This window comes from Jaculus jaculus, chromosome 2 (assembly GCF_020740685.1).
Source record: "Jaculus jaculus isolate mJacJac1 chromosome 2, mJacJac1.mat.Y.cur, whole genome shotgun sequence".
Lineage (NCBI taxonomy): Eukaryota > Metazoa > Chordata > Mammalia > Rodentia > Dipodidae > Jaculus > Jaculus jaculus.
This window is the reverse complement of record NC_059103.1, coordinates 156,922,355-156,935,818: the sequence shown is the minus strand read 5'-3', so window position 1 is coordinate 156,935,818 and position 13,464 is coordinate 156,922,355. Positions and strand designations below refer to the sequence as shown.

Below are 13,464 nucleotides of genomic sequence, written 5' to 3'. Positions count from 1 at the left end.
TGTGACATAATTAATAGAGTATACTGCCTTCTAAAACAGAAAGTTCTGAATTAGGTCAGAATCAATGAAGGAGAAGATAGCACCAATACCTCTTAGTAAACATTTAATGCTAAGTGCCAGGTTTAAAGCACATATCTATGAACTATTATTCTCATTTAACTTAACAATATTCACTATATACTTGATAAAACTCAAGTTTAAGTCCGGTTAGCATGACCAGTATCATATAATCAGCAAAGTAAGTACAAGAACTCAATTCTACATGTGTTTTCCTTCATTTATGATCAAGCTTTTATTAGTCCATATTTTAAAGAAAAACTTAAATTACAAACAAAGTTATAAAACAAATTCTAATTACCAAAAAGTTTAACCTACAAAAATGAAATTCCCAAGTATGATGTATGCTTTGCATTCTGGGTACTCACATCTAAACACTGACACTATATTCCACAGGTCACAGGACGGAAAGAAATGGTCTATTGTTTCCCCTGGTAGAGCGGTCCACAAAGAGTGAAACCCAGCCCAGAAACAATAGGCTCCTCAAGCAGCAATGCCAGTGAGCCCACTCCAATTTAGAAAAAGCCCAGGCTTGCTATGCTCTTCACCACAGGGTACAGTGACACAATAACCTCTGCTTGTTTCAACCATACTTTAGGCTTTTCCAGGAATTGCCCCAATTTAAAGATCCCCTATTCCAACAGAGGATATGAATAGACTTGGGGATCCTGCTGGTCACAGAACAGAGTAGGGTTTAGGGACATGCAAAAGCTGTTACTACCAATAAAAGCTAACTTCAAGTTTTTAAAACATTTTCTCTGACATAAAATTTCAAGCTTTTCTAATGATTTTCTAACCAAGTTAATACCCTTATGCTAAGTGATGCCTTTTCCCAAAAGATATTATCACGCCTACAGCCAACCTACTTTCTACAGAAGCCCAAATTCCACATTTGACATACTTCAATCATAGTATCTATTTCTGAGTTGGCTGATCAGAGCTAAGCAAAAAGCGAGCAGACTAACAAATCATCACAGTAGCTAACATAACTCCTACAAATAGGTGCTTTTTTATTTTAAGAAATGTCTTCCTTCAAAAGAAAGTTTTGAATAAAGAAGCCAGCATCATTTCACTGCCTTTTCACTGGCTGTACCTATCCCGCATCAGGTTTCCACAGTTTGTCCACATCATCTTTGTCAATTATCTTATTAAGTCCCTTTAAACATCAGGAAGGTTCAGATGTTAAACTCTCTTTACATTTACATTACACATGGGTAGTAAGGAACACTTTAGCTAGAAAAATGATCTCTGACAGACCACACCAAGATCCTAAATTACACATTCAGTTTCTGTCAGCAGTTCCCAAATTAAAGTGTGTAACATCATCTGAGATGTTTGCTAAAAGTTCTCTTCTCAAGGCCCACAGTGTTAACCTGGAAAGGCATTAATAACCCATGTATAACAAGTACCTCAGATGACTATTAAGCAAAGCCTGCACCTTGACATACTAGTTGACCACATTTAATCAAATGATGATCTTAACAACTTCTTGTACCCAGGCTGCACAGCCAAATCATCACTGGTACCCTGCCAGAGATGCTGAGTCAGTAACTTCCTGAGATTAATCCTTAACCTTTTAGCAACTGATTTTTTCAATTAAAAGGCAAGACTCCATATGCAGTTCTATACATACCAAATCTAAGTTCTGTTCAGAACAAATGAATGGCCCACAGTGAAATGACTACTGGCTTGAATTTTCAAATAATTTAAGGGTTTGTGTTGAAGAAGCCATGCTTTCCATTTTATAATAATTATTTTCAATCCTGCTGCCTTGGCCTCTTAAATAAACCACCATGTCTGCCTCAATTTGTCTACTTCTAAGGTAAAGAGTCACACAAAACAGGTCCACTTTACTTTCTCCTCCCCATTTACACATACAAAGACTGGATGGAACATGTGGCAAGTTGGGACTAATTTATTGCCACAATATACTATTTCAAGTCAGGACTTAACAGTTGCCTTCCACTTATCCTATTTAATAATAATTATAGGTATACTAAACAACAATCAAAAGAACATGTTTTCCCTAGTTAAATAAGGGTACTATACCTACAATTCTATTATTGCAAGGACATTTTTTTAACCACCCAAGTAATTAAGGGCAGGAAGAATGTCAAGAAGTACCTTCACATAATTCTATCCCTCTTCTGTACTCCAGCCTTGCCTAATTCTGTAAATCATGTTTCTCAGCATATTTTATTACTAAACTCTTCCAATGCACTATTTTCAGAAATCAGCAATGAGATTTGCTATAGGCTGCAAGGACCTATTTTTGAGTGTAATTCTTTCAATGAAATGTATTAATTGATTATTCCACTAAACTATCATGGAATAAAAAGTAAGCATTCACTCCCTTCATTTCAGTCAGCTATGCCTTTGCTTAGTAGCTATTCTGAAAAAACAAAAACTATAGTACGAAAACTAAAACAAAGTGACAGTAAGTAAAGACAGTGAGAAAACTAGCTAACAATCCATGCCCCTGAGTCAGGAAGGAAGGCACACTACCTTCCCCCTTCCTTTTCCCTGAGGGCTCCAAAGGACTCCAGAAGGAAAGAGTATCCTCCCTATTATCCCCTCTCCCCAAAGAAGGTTCATCTCAACCTTTTAAGAAACAGTACAAACAAAAAGTACAGCTGAGAATTACAAGTACCCCAAAGACAGTCAAGGTCAGCAAAATTGGCCAAGTTGCTCTACTCCCTTAGGTCTTACATTGAGTCACAAGAAATGAAGGGATGACACTCTACCTACTGTGGGCATGGGGCACTGTCTGACCCAGTTCATGAAACTGGGTTACATACTTCCAATATCCACTGGTAAAGAGAAGACATTCTCATTCTAAATGGGAGAAATGAGGACAAGGCAAGGAAAGATTAGACTAAAGGAAGACCAAGACCAAGAGGTTCCATTAGCATCTGGAATGCAAGATGGAATCATCTAGGCTACAATGTTCTTGGTTACTACTTGTCCTTCTAGCTCTGCTGCCTATATCACATGGGACTTCTCTCTTGGGCCAGCTCCATTCTGTACCTACATCTTTCCTCAGCATACCCTATAGTCCCACCATTACTGACATGCTGGAGAATCCACTGAAACTCAGGCTCCACATTTATATTTTCACATAATGCCCTTAGGGAGTCCCTGCAGGGACTCCAACCATATAACACATTGCCTGTCTTCAGTGGCTTTGCAGAACTTTGTTCCAACTCCTCAGGAACCCTCCCTCACTCTTGTTTCTTTCATGCCAGCAAAATTAGTGCCATGGGGATGAAGTTACCACTGTCTACTGCCAACTTGAGGTGTAGCCTGATCCCACTGGGCCACAGTGGCAGCAGCTTGCATGCCTTCCAGGGTGACCCTGGGCAAACAGTTCCCTAGGTGATTGTTTTTGAGCAGGAAACCCCTGTGATGACTCAGGTTAGGCACTCTCCTTTCAATTTTCTTTTTTTTAATTTGAGAGAGAGAGAGAGAAAGAGAGAGAGAGAGAATGGGCATGCCAGGGTCTCTCAACTGCTATGAACGAGCTCCAGACGCATGTGCCCCCTTGTGCACATGTGTGACATTGCATGCTTGTGTCACTGTTGTATCTTGCTATCTGTCAGACTCGAAGACAGGCAGGCACCAGCCCTGTATTTGTATTTTTAAAAGCTGGACCCTCTGACAGGTTGATTCTTACTCTCAGGGCACCATTTATATTGGCTCAGTGCATAAGGTTTCTCTTTGGTAGTGTAAATCTCTGTTATAATTACAGCTTCCTTTCCTACACATTTGACTGCAACTTTAAACATGTTCCTTCCTTTCCTCACCAAAGTGAGCATTTTTGCTATCTTTCTGTTTTCTCATTACATCTGAACAAGAACAGTAACCATGATTCAGAAATGGTAATAAGTTTCATGAGCAGTAACCATGTGTTATAGTTATCATTGTGTTTCTGGGGGGGTTGTTCCAATCTTAAGGGAAGTTTTATCATGGCATGGAATGGATGGTAGAGCAGAGGCTGGACATCACCTCTACCATATTCTACCATATCAGCTGGCAAGAAGAAGCAAGAGTAAGCTGAGCTCTGGCTAAGGGAGCTAAGCTGTAATACCCCAAAGCCCATCCCCAGCAACACACTTCCCCAGCAAGGCTCTACTTTCCAAGTTGTCACCAGCTGGGGATTGAATATGCAACACTCGAGGCTATGAAGGCCATTCCCCAGCCAAACTACCATCCCATGCTGCAGCTTGAATGCCAAAGAAATTAGCTCATTACTTTTTAATTCAGTCTCACTCAGGACAGAGGTAGAACGAAGCCAGATTCTTTGCTAGAAAATAACACAAATGGTGCAGCCCAGATCCCAATAGAGTTCTTATACCCTCTGAAACCTCATGAGCTAAGCCTCCACTGTTGGCATATCTTTCAGCATTCTGGACTTCCAAACTCCCACCGATGAGTCCCATTAAGCTCTTCTTGCAGCATTCTATGGCTGTGCTAGCTCACAGCTCCAAGCTCTTCCAAGTTCCTTCCAAAAGCCAGTTCCAATGGCGTAGGAACCCTATAGTCAGATTTAGTACAACAATGCCCACATTTCCAGTTCTAATTTTCTATACTACTTTTCTCACTGCTATGAAAAAATACCTGAACAAAAACAACTTAAGGAAGAAAAGGTTTATTTTGGTTCACAGTTTGAGTGTGCGCTCCATCATGGCAGGGACAACAGTGAAGGAGGAACATGAAGCAGCTGATCATACTGCATCCATAGTCAGGAAGCAGAAAGAAAAGAACCACACCCCGATGAGGGTGCTGTCTACATTCAGGGTGAGTCTTCCCAGTTCAGTTAAACCTTTCTAGATACACCTTTCAAAGACACTGCCACAGGTGAGTTTCCATGGTGATTCTAAATCGCCTCTAGTTGACAAGGAAGAATAATCATCACATAGCCCCTCTTCCTTTCTAACCAAGGAAAGAACTGGTTACTTATATCAATGTAGTATGCCCAGGGTACTGTCCTCTGCACTTTAGACTTAGCTTCATCTCTGGAAGGCCCAGGTCCAAAGTTCAGATTGGAGAAAGCAGTGAGCGGCCTAAACTTCAGCTTCTAAAACAGTGTTCCAGAAGACAGGCTTTGTATAATACAGCTGATGCTATACATCAGTAAAATCTGTGGTATCCATTTCAAGGTAGCCCCAAATTGAATGCATGTGCTTGCACTGTTTGTACCCTCCTCTTAAATTTAGACAAAACCTGTGGCAGAATGAGGCAGAAGTGATTTTGTGGCAGTCCCAGGAACATACCTTAAGAAAGCCTGGTTCTTTCTATTTTTGCACTCTTTTAAATTTTTTTAAAATTATTTTAATTATTTATTTGTAAGCAGAGTGAGTTAGAAAGAAGTGAGACAAACAGAGAGAAAATGAACCAAGGCCTCCAGCCACCACAAATGAACTCCAGTTGCATGTGCCACTTTGTGCATCTGGCTTTATGGAAGCACTAGGGAAATGGATCTGGGTTGTTAGACTCTGCATGCATGTGCCATAACTGCCAGTCATCTGTCCAGCCCATTTTCACACTCTTGAGAATACCAGGCTAAAAGGTAAGGCTGACAACTGTGCTACCAAGACCAAATGGAGAGAAAGACCACAAGACTATAAGAAAAGAAAAGGGGTATGTGCAGCCCCAGCTGAGCTGTCAGTTCAGGATGATGATGAACAAAACCATCAGAACTGCCCAAATGAGCTCAACCCAAGAGAGCAAAACTGCAATCAAATAAAATGGTGTTTACTTATCAGTAAATAAGTGAAATAATGTTTACCTGGCTCTTTGTGTTTCTGCATAATTTGTTAAAATACCAGGAAAGGAAGAGGGCATAATTACTCTCTCCAGATCCTACAATCTCAGGAGATAGTCTATGCTTTTCTGAATGCCAGTAATCCCCAAGTTCCAAAAGAACAGGTTTCATGTTTGTTTCTCAAAGTTGTACCCCAGCAGTGAGCATAATATAGTAACTCCACCAGTATATTCTATGAAGAAATGGTAGTAAGTTTCAGAAATACTCTTCACTATGATTTGGGAACTGTCTTTGAAACATACAGTTTTAATAAAAAATTCACACAAAATTATTTAAAATGAGTCTGAAATGTATACCAAGAGCTTTTATAATGGTGTATGTGTGTACAGTAATACTTGGTATGTAATGGCAAGTCACAAAATACATGGTTTAGAATAATATTCTGCTTATGATTTCCAAAAACAAGTTTTCCTCTGGGGAGGTGGATTAGGTGCTTGCCACACAAGCAAAAGGTCCTTGAGTTTGGATTCCCACACCCACATAAAATGCTGGGCACGATGGCCCGTACCTTTACTCACAGTGCTGAGGAGGTGGAGGACCTTAGGGTTTACTGGCTGGCCAGTATAACTGAATCAGTGAGTTCTAGGTTCAGTGAGAGACTCTTGAGTCAAAAAATAAAATGGACAAAAATTGAGTTGAAGACACCTGACACTGACCTCTGGTTTCCACATACATGTCATATACAAACACATGAACATGCATACAAACACATACCACACACATATACACAAAAATAAAAACAGATCCAAAACCAAACATTTTTCTAAGGGCTTTTATCATCTAACTTTATCTTCAAAATTAACAGAATTAAAGTCATCAAATTTTCAAATGAATACCTACATTTTATCAGTGTCTTCTCCAAAGAATAAGGCAATCTTTGCTTTATCCTTAATAAGAGGATAATAATCTGTGACTAGTTACTTATAAATTTCAAATCACAGTACAAAAAAGCCCAAAGTACTTCTCTCACAAGTAAATATCACCTCTTCACATACAGCCTACAGCTACAGTTCCATGGTAGGTAAAGAACCAGAAGTGTAGGGCGGGGGAAACCCATGAACCAAGTACCAAAAAAGTGGCTTTTAGTTCTAATTTTGGCCGTTTACTAACTACACAGAAAATTTAAAACTTTAAGCTTGTTTTAAGCATGAGAATATCCATTTAAAACATAATGATTCCCTCTTAATCTACCTAATTCTCAACTGTCGTAAGAATCAAATGATAAACTATCAAAAACTGCTGTAAGAGGATTGGAAATGCCATAACAACATTATGAAGTATTCATTTCAATGCCAGCAGAAAAAAACAACAGCAGCAACACCACCAGGAAATTTTGTGTATAGTTTTCCATAGATTTATTTTTCTTCCATTTGTATTAGTAACTAGTTCCTTGGACATTACTTATAAAAGTCAAGTTACTGGGTTTTCTGCTGTCCTTAAAACTATATTATATTTTTATATAACAGGCAAAAGGAATTCAGTGTTTCTAATAATCATAAAATCAAGGTTTTAGAGTCAGAACAGGAAGCAACATGGCTCTGTCTGGCTGACCAGTGAGACAATCACATGGGTGCAGAGAATCAATAGCTTTCAACAATGATTTAACCATACTAGTGAGAGTTACCCTCATCTTGTTTAGAAAATTATATGAATATAACCCCCATTTCAAGTATTTGTGAAGTATTTTTTTTTTTTCCTGAATGTAGAGCACTGTATTCTTAATTCTTAAGTTAGGCATACAGGATAGGGAAGACTAAATCATTCATAAAGTTTCTTGCTTTACTTATATCTCTTCTATCATCTCTTTCTCCATTCCAAACTGAAAGATACAAAGACAACAATAAAAATGACCCATCTTATATTACTATCTATCCACCAAAACCATCCCTCAGACTCATGAGTTCAAAAGCACAAAAAGGCATGTACAGATACTCCAATGAAACTGTAAGATTCAAGAATCACAAATCATTAACTGGAAGGGATCCCCTGGAATCACCTGGTTCTTATCTTATGAGGTCACTTAAAGATATCAGCTGTGTCAAACTGATGGTAAATCAGTTGCATTATCTTCATACAAAAAAGAAAGTTGAAACTGGAGAGATGGCTCAGTGGTTAAGGCACTGCCTGCAAAGCCTAACAACCCAGTAAAGCATAGTGTCCTGTAGCATGCATCTGAAGTTGGTTTGCAGCAGCTGGAGGCCTTGGTGCGCACATTCGCTCCCCCTCCCCCCGGCCCACTCTCTGTCTCCTTGCAAATAAATAAAAATTTTAAAAAAAAGAAAATAAATCATCAGTATCAACACACTTGCTTCTGTTTTCCCACTTGCTAACTAGCAGCAAATAATACAAAACTCCAGGGTTAGTTTCTTCTGTAACAACAAATAATCAAAGGCAAACTCTGTGAACTGTAAACCTTAACACAAGTGCTATGTCTGTTGACGCATACACAGTATGTTTCTACAGTGGGGGTTCTTATTAGTGAAGGTAAGGGTCTGGAAGTTCTACCGTTTTAACAATTTCCTAGTTCTTCTGAGAACTGCTCCCACCCTATAGGTTTCATACAGGAGCTTCAAATGGCTTTTAGACTCTCCTAAAATTATACACATGAATCTGAGATATATACAGTACTTCCCCAAACCAGCAGATTTCCTCAGTTTCACAATGGGGTTAGTAATCCCTCAAAGGCTATAAAAAGTAATGCCCACATGCTAAGGCTAATGCTTCCATACTACCAATGGTCTCCCACCCAACCTGGACCAATTATTTTAACTTTCTTTACTGCTCATCAAATTACGTGCATACCGCTTCCCTTTTTCCTTCCCACTAGCTTGGATCCTTGCTACCTATGGCTACAGAAGCCCAAAGGTTATATACCTACAAGCTCTTCCTTTCTCAATTCACACTGTACAATGCCATCAAATTAATTTTAAAAGGTTTAGAATGGTTGCACTCCCAACTCAAAAGTCATCTGTGGAACTGTAACTGCCTATTAAGTCCAGTCATTATCCTGACATTAAAGAAACTCTATAGGCGAGCTGGGGGGGGGGGGCGGCTGGAGATGGCTCAACAGTTAAGGCACTTCCCTACAAAGCCTAATGACCTGAGTTCAATTCCCCAGTACCACAGGTAAAGCATGATGCACAAAGTGGTGCATGCACTTGCACTTGGTTTGCAGCAGCTGGGGGCCCTGGTGAGCCCATTCTCTCTGCTTGCAAATAAATGGAAATATTTTTTTAAAAAAAATCCATGGGGCCTGGGAGATTGCTCAGTGGGTAAAGTGCCAAAGTAAAAGCTGAACCTGGAGGCCTGCACCTACAATCCCAGCACTGAGTAAGCAGAGACAGGAGAATCCCTGGGGTTTGCTAGCTAGCTTGTCTAGCTGAATCTGTGAATGCCAGGGTCAGTGGAGAACCTGACTCAATAACATAAGATGGACAGTGATAGAGGAAGATACCCAATGTCAACCTCTGGCTTCCACAAACACATGCAGATGTGCCACCCACCCCCCCACACACAAACATATGAACATACATATCTCTCTCACACATGCAAAATCTGTTACTGGTCTCAATTTATATTTAAGCTTTTTCACCCTGTATCCTAGTCCATATACTGTGTACTTCACCTAAATATAATTACTTGCCTCTCCCCAAATGTATAAACACTTCACTCTTAAATTCTTCTCTTTCCTTGGATCACTTTTCCCTACCTATGAAAAGTCATCTTTGAAATCCAACATCCCCCAAACCAGAAGCTCTATGATCTACTTTTCCTACTTCTACCTTGCCATACAATTGAAGTTCTGGCTGCAATGAATTTGAATTGAGAGGATTTCTATATTATTTATGAAACTTATCTATATATTAAAAGGCAAGCTCTACATGGCAGCATACACCTGTGACCCCAACACTAGAAAGGCTGAAAAGGACAATGCCAGGTTCAAGGCCAGAATGGACTACAGTGAGACCCTACCATTCATTCATACACACAGGCATAAATGGGCATTTGTGTATAATCCTATGCAGTCACCTACCCACCTAAGCTATAAAGGGAAATGACACTTATTTGTATACTCAAAACATCTCACACAGTCATGCAATGGATGCCTAATAACTGTGCAAGGAAATAAAAGAAATTTTAGCCAACATGAGGTAAACAGCACAGATTACTATCCCTTTCAAGGCAGAGATTTGATCTGCGACATCCAGAGTTTCAAAACCATGGTGCCCTTGGTCTTACAAGCACTTCTGTATTTTGTATGAAGAACTATTTGAAGATGTTCATAAACTGTGTCCCAAAGAACTGAACCTGTCTCCACATGTCTCAATGTCAAAAGAATCCAGCACTTGACCATACTTTCACTTTTAAAAATATTAATAACCATTTATAAAAAATAGTATTTTTCAGTCTGTCACCGTGGATACTCGACTTTATAGCTAAAAGCAAGTCATATAAATAAAAGGATGTCTTTTTAAAAGATAAAGTTTGCTTGCAAACAATTATACACAGACTTCGCAAGACAGGTTAAGTACATTTAAGCACGAACTCCTATAGAAATCTATAAACCAGGTATTTCAGGTGAAAACACTTTTTAAAAAAAGGCAGAAGATAACTCTGAGCATGATCTTTTTCTACTGCTATTACTAGCAGCATTTTGGAACAGAAACTCAAATCTTACTGCACATTCGAATACACAGAAATAAAAACAAATAAAGGCGGAAAAAAAACCCCACAAAACCAAGCACCTGCAAAATATCTCCTAGTGGAGGAGAAAATACTTCTAAAATCTAATAGATATGCCTTTTCTTCGGCAGGGGAAACAACTTCAAATGGAGGCGTCAGGGAAAGGACCGCACAGTCCTAGGGCGCCCAAAAGGGCTCCTTCAGATGTAGTGAAAGCGATCCGCAAAGTGCACCTTTGAAAGGAAGATTCCCAGGCACGGGCCCAGGTCTCCAGCCGAGATAAGGGCTCGTCACGTCGGCAAGGTCACAGAGCCTAGCGGGTCAGCAAAGGTGGAGGCTGGGGGGTTGCGGTGGGAGGAGCCGCGGGGCGCCGTCAGCCCGGGGCTGAGTTCGCGCCGGTGGGCGCGGGGCCGGGCGCGGGCGGCGGCCACTGCGGGCGCCGAAACACTTCGCCACGCTCCGGGATCCCGGGCACAGGCCGGGCCGGCAGGGGCAGCCCCGAGACCCCGCCCCGGGAGGGGAAGGGCCGGAGGGAGGGAGGGAGGGTCTCCTTACCGCGACGCTGCCGGTTCGTCCCCGCGGCGGGCGCCCTCAGCCCTCAGCGCCCAGGATCGCCATCTCGCAGCCGGCCGGCGTCGGCCCCGGCAGCCCAGGCCGTCCGCACCCGCCCGCCGCCGCCGCCGCCGCCGCGTCCGCGGACACCGGCCCTCCCCCCGCCCCACCCGGGCCCGGCCCGCCCCACACCTCCCTTCCGCGGGAGCGCGCCGCAGGCACGTCGCGTCGGGGCCGCGCACTAAGCACGCGCCTCCCCGCCGGTCGGTCGGTCCGGGGACAGCGCGCCGCGCCCCCAAGTCCAGACCCGGAATCCGGCTCCTTCCCCGCGAGCATGCGCAACGAGGGCGCGCCGAGGCCGCCTGTGCACAGACTCTGCTCCTCCTGGTCTTCCAAGCGGCCGAACCGAGGAGGAGGAGGAGGAGGAGGAGGAGGCCAGCCTATAGGGGCAGGGGGCGGGGCCTTCTCTGGGGAGGGGCGGGGCCTTCTCGGGGGCGGGGCTTTCACAGGGGAGGGGCGGGGTCGCTTGCTGCTGTCTTCCCGCTGACGTTCTTTGCTTAGCACTTCACCAAAGGAAGAAGTAGGCTGCTAATGAGTTCTCCTTGACCCAACTGTGTGACTTAGCACCCACTGCGACAGTAAATAATTACGTTTAGCAGGTGGTCGTGCCAAGACTCGGGTCCTGTTTATATTAGTAATCAGATTTTTCACTTTCAAGAAGGAATTCGAGGGAGGGAGAAAAGGAAGGGTGGTGGGAAGGGATTAGTGTGTGTATGTATGGTGGTTTTCAATAAAAAGTTTAAAAGAATTGTTCATTTTTCCAGACACGGCATGAGCCCAGTAGCAAATAATACTTACTAAGAAAGTACATGTAGTTCATGTACACAACAGTCCGGAGGAGACACAGCATCTATGATACAAGTGAGTCCACCGGTTTAGGAAAGTGCAGTTGGTAATCTGCATTGCTTCCGGAAGAAAGGCTACACTGTGCATAGAAGTCAGTGACAACAATAGTACTCACAAATGGCCTAGTCTTTAACTGCAGAGAAATAACCAAGGTCTTTGGCCATAGATTCTACACTTTCTGTACAAACATCTCAGTCCCCACAAGTTACCTACAGGCATGCCCAAGTTTACTTACTAATTGTGTCTCAGGGGTTTATTCATCCCTGCTTGTTCCCAAAGCAAGCCTCTTTTTTTTTTTTTAATTTATTTATTTATTTATTTGAGAGCGACAGACACAGAGAGAAAGACAGATAGAGGGAGAGAGAGAGGCTTCCAGCCTCTGCAAACGAACTCCAGACGCATGCGCCCCCTTGTGAATCTGGCTAACGTGGGACCTGGGGAAGCGAGCCTCGAACCAGGGTCATTAGGCTTCACAGGCAAGCGCTTAACCGCTAAGCCATCTCTCCAGCCCAAAGCCTCTTTTTTTTTTTTTTAAAAAATTATTTTTATTTATTTATTTGAGAGCGACAGACAGAGAGAAAGAAGCAGAGAGAGGGAAAATGGGTGCACCAGGGCCTCCAGTCACTGAAAACGAACTCCAGACACGTGCGGCTGCTTGTGCATCTGGCTCACATGGGTCCTGGGGAATCAAGCCTCCAACCGGGGTCCTTAGGCTTCACAGGCACGAGCTTAACCACTAAGCCACTTCTCCAGCCCAAGCCTCTCTCTCTCTCTCTTTTTTTTTTTTTTACCTTTGTAACTAAACTTTTTTTTTTTTTTTTTTTTTTGGTTTTACGAGGTAGAGTTTTGCTCTAGTCCAGGCTGAACTGGAAATCACTATGTAGTCTCAGGGTGGCCTCGAACTCATGGCGATCCTCCTACCTTAGCCTCCCGAGTGCTGGGATTAAAGGCGTGTGCCACCATGCCCGGCTTGTAACTAAACTTTTTAAACTGTGTTAAGAACAACACCAACACTTCTGAATGTTTGTAGCTTTCAGTAAATCTTTCTTGAAGGAATAAGTATACAGTGTGTTCCACTGATCCATTAAGTCCTGCCCTCTAACTTCAGGTCGAAGTTAGGGGCATGTAGCAGTCAGCCTCACATTGTGGGATGAACTTCCAAACCAAGCACAGGTTATGAGAGCAATGACATTTATTTGAAGTTTACAGATCCAGGGTAAGTTGCAATAGTGGAGAAAAAGAGAAAATCCAGCACCAAAAGCATGAGCCAAAACTGGCAGTGAACCCAGGCAGAACTCAGGCACTTTGCATATCTTAGGTTGGAGTTCAGATTTGCCTCCACACCTTAGAGCTGGACCCTGAGACCCACCCACAGTGACACCTCCTCCATCCTGGTAGCTGAAAATCCAAGAAACTTTAATAAAACTGCTGAATCTATAAAG

General features: G+C 42.3%; 1 protein-coding gene across 4 annotated transcripts in view; it reads right to left on the bottom strand.

Annotated features, from left to right (window-relative positions):
• Wwp1 (WW domain containing E3 ubiquitin protein ligase 1) overlaps window positions 1-11,193 on the bottom strand; it is a 139,288-nt gene extending 128,095 nt beyond the window's left edge. For 3 of the 4 annotated variants that reach the window (XM_045143223.1, XM_045143227.1, XM_045143226.1), the window contains exon 1: window positions 11,120-11,168. The gene's annotated coding sequence lies outside the window, so the exon portion shown is untranslated. Of the gene's footprint in view, window positions 1-11,119 lie in introns of all 4 variants that reach the window. The other variant, XM_045143224.1, reaches the window with a different exon arrangement.
• Between the last annotated feature and the right edge of the window lie 2,271 nt (window positions 11,194-13,464).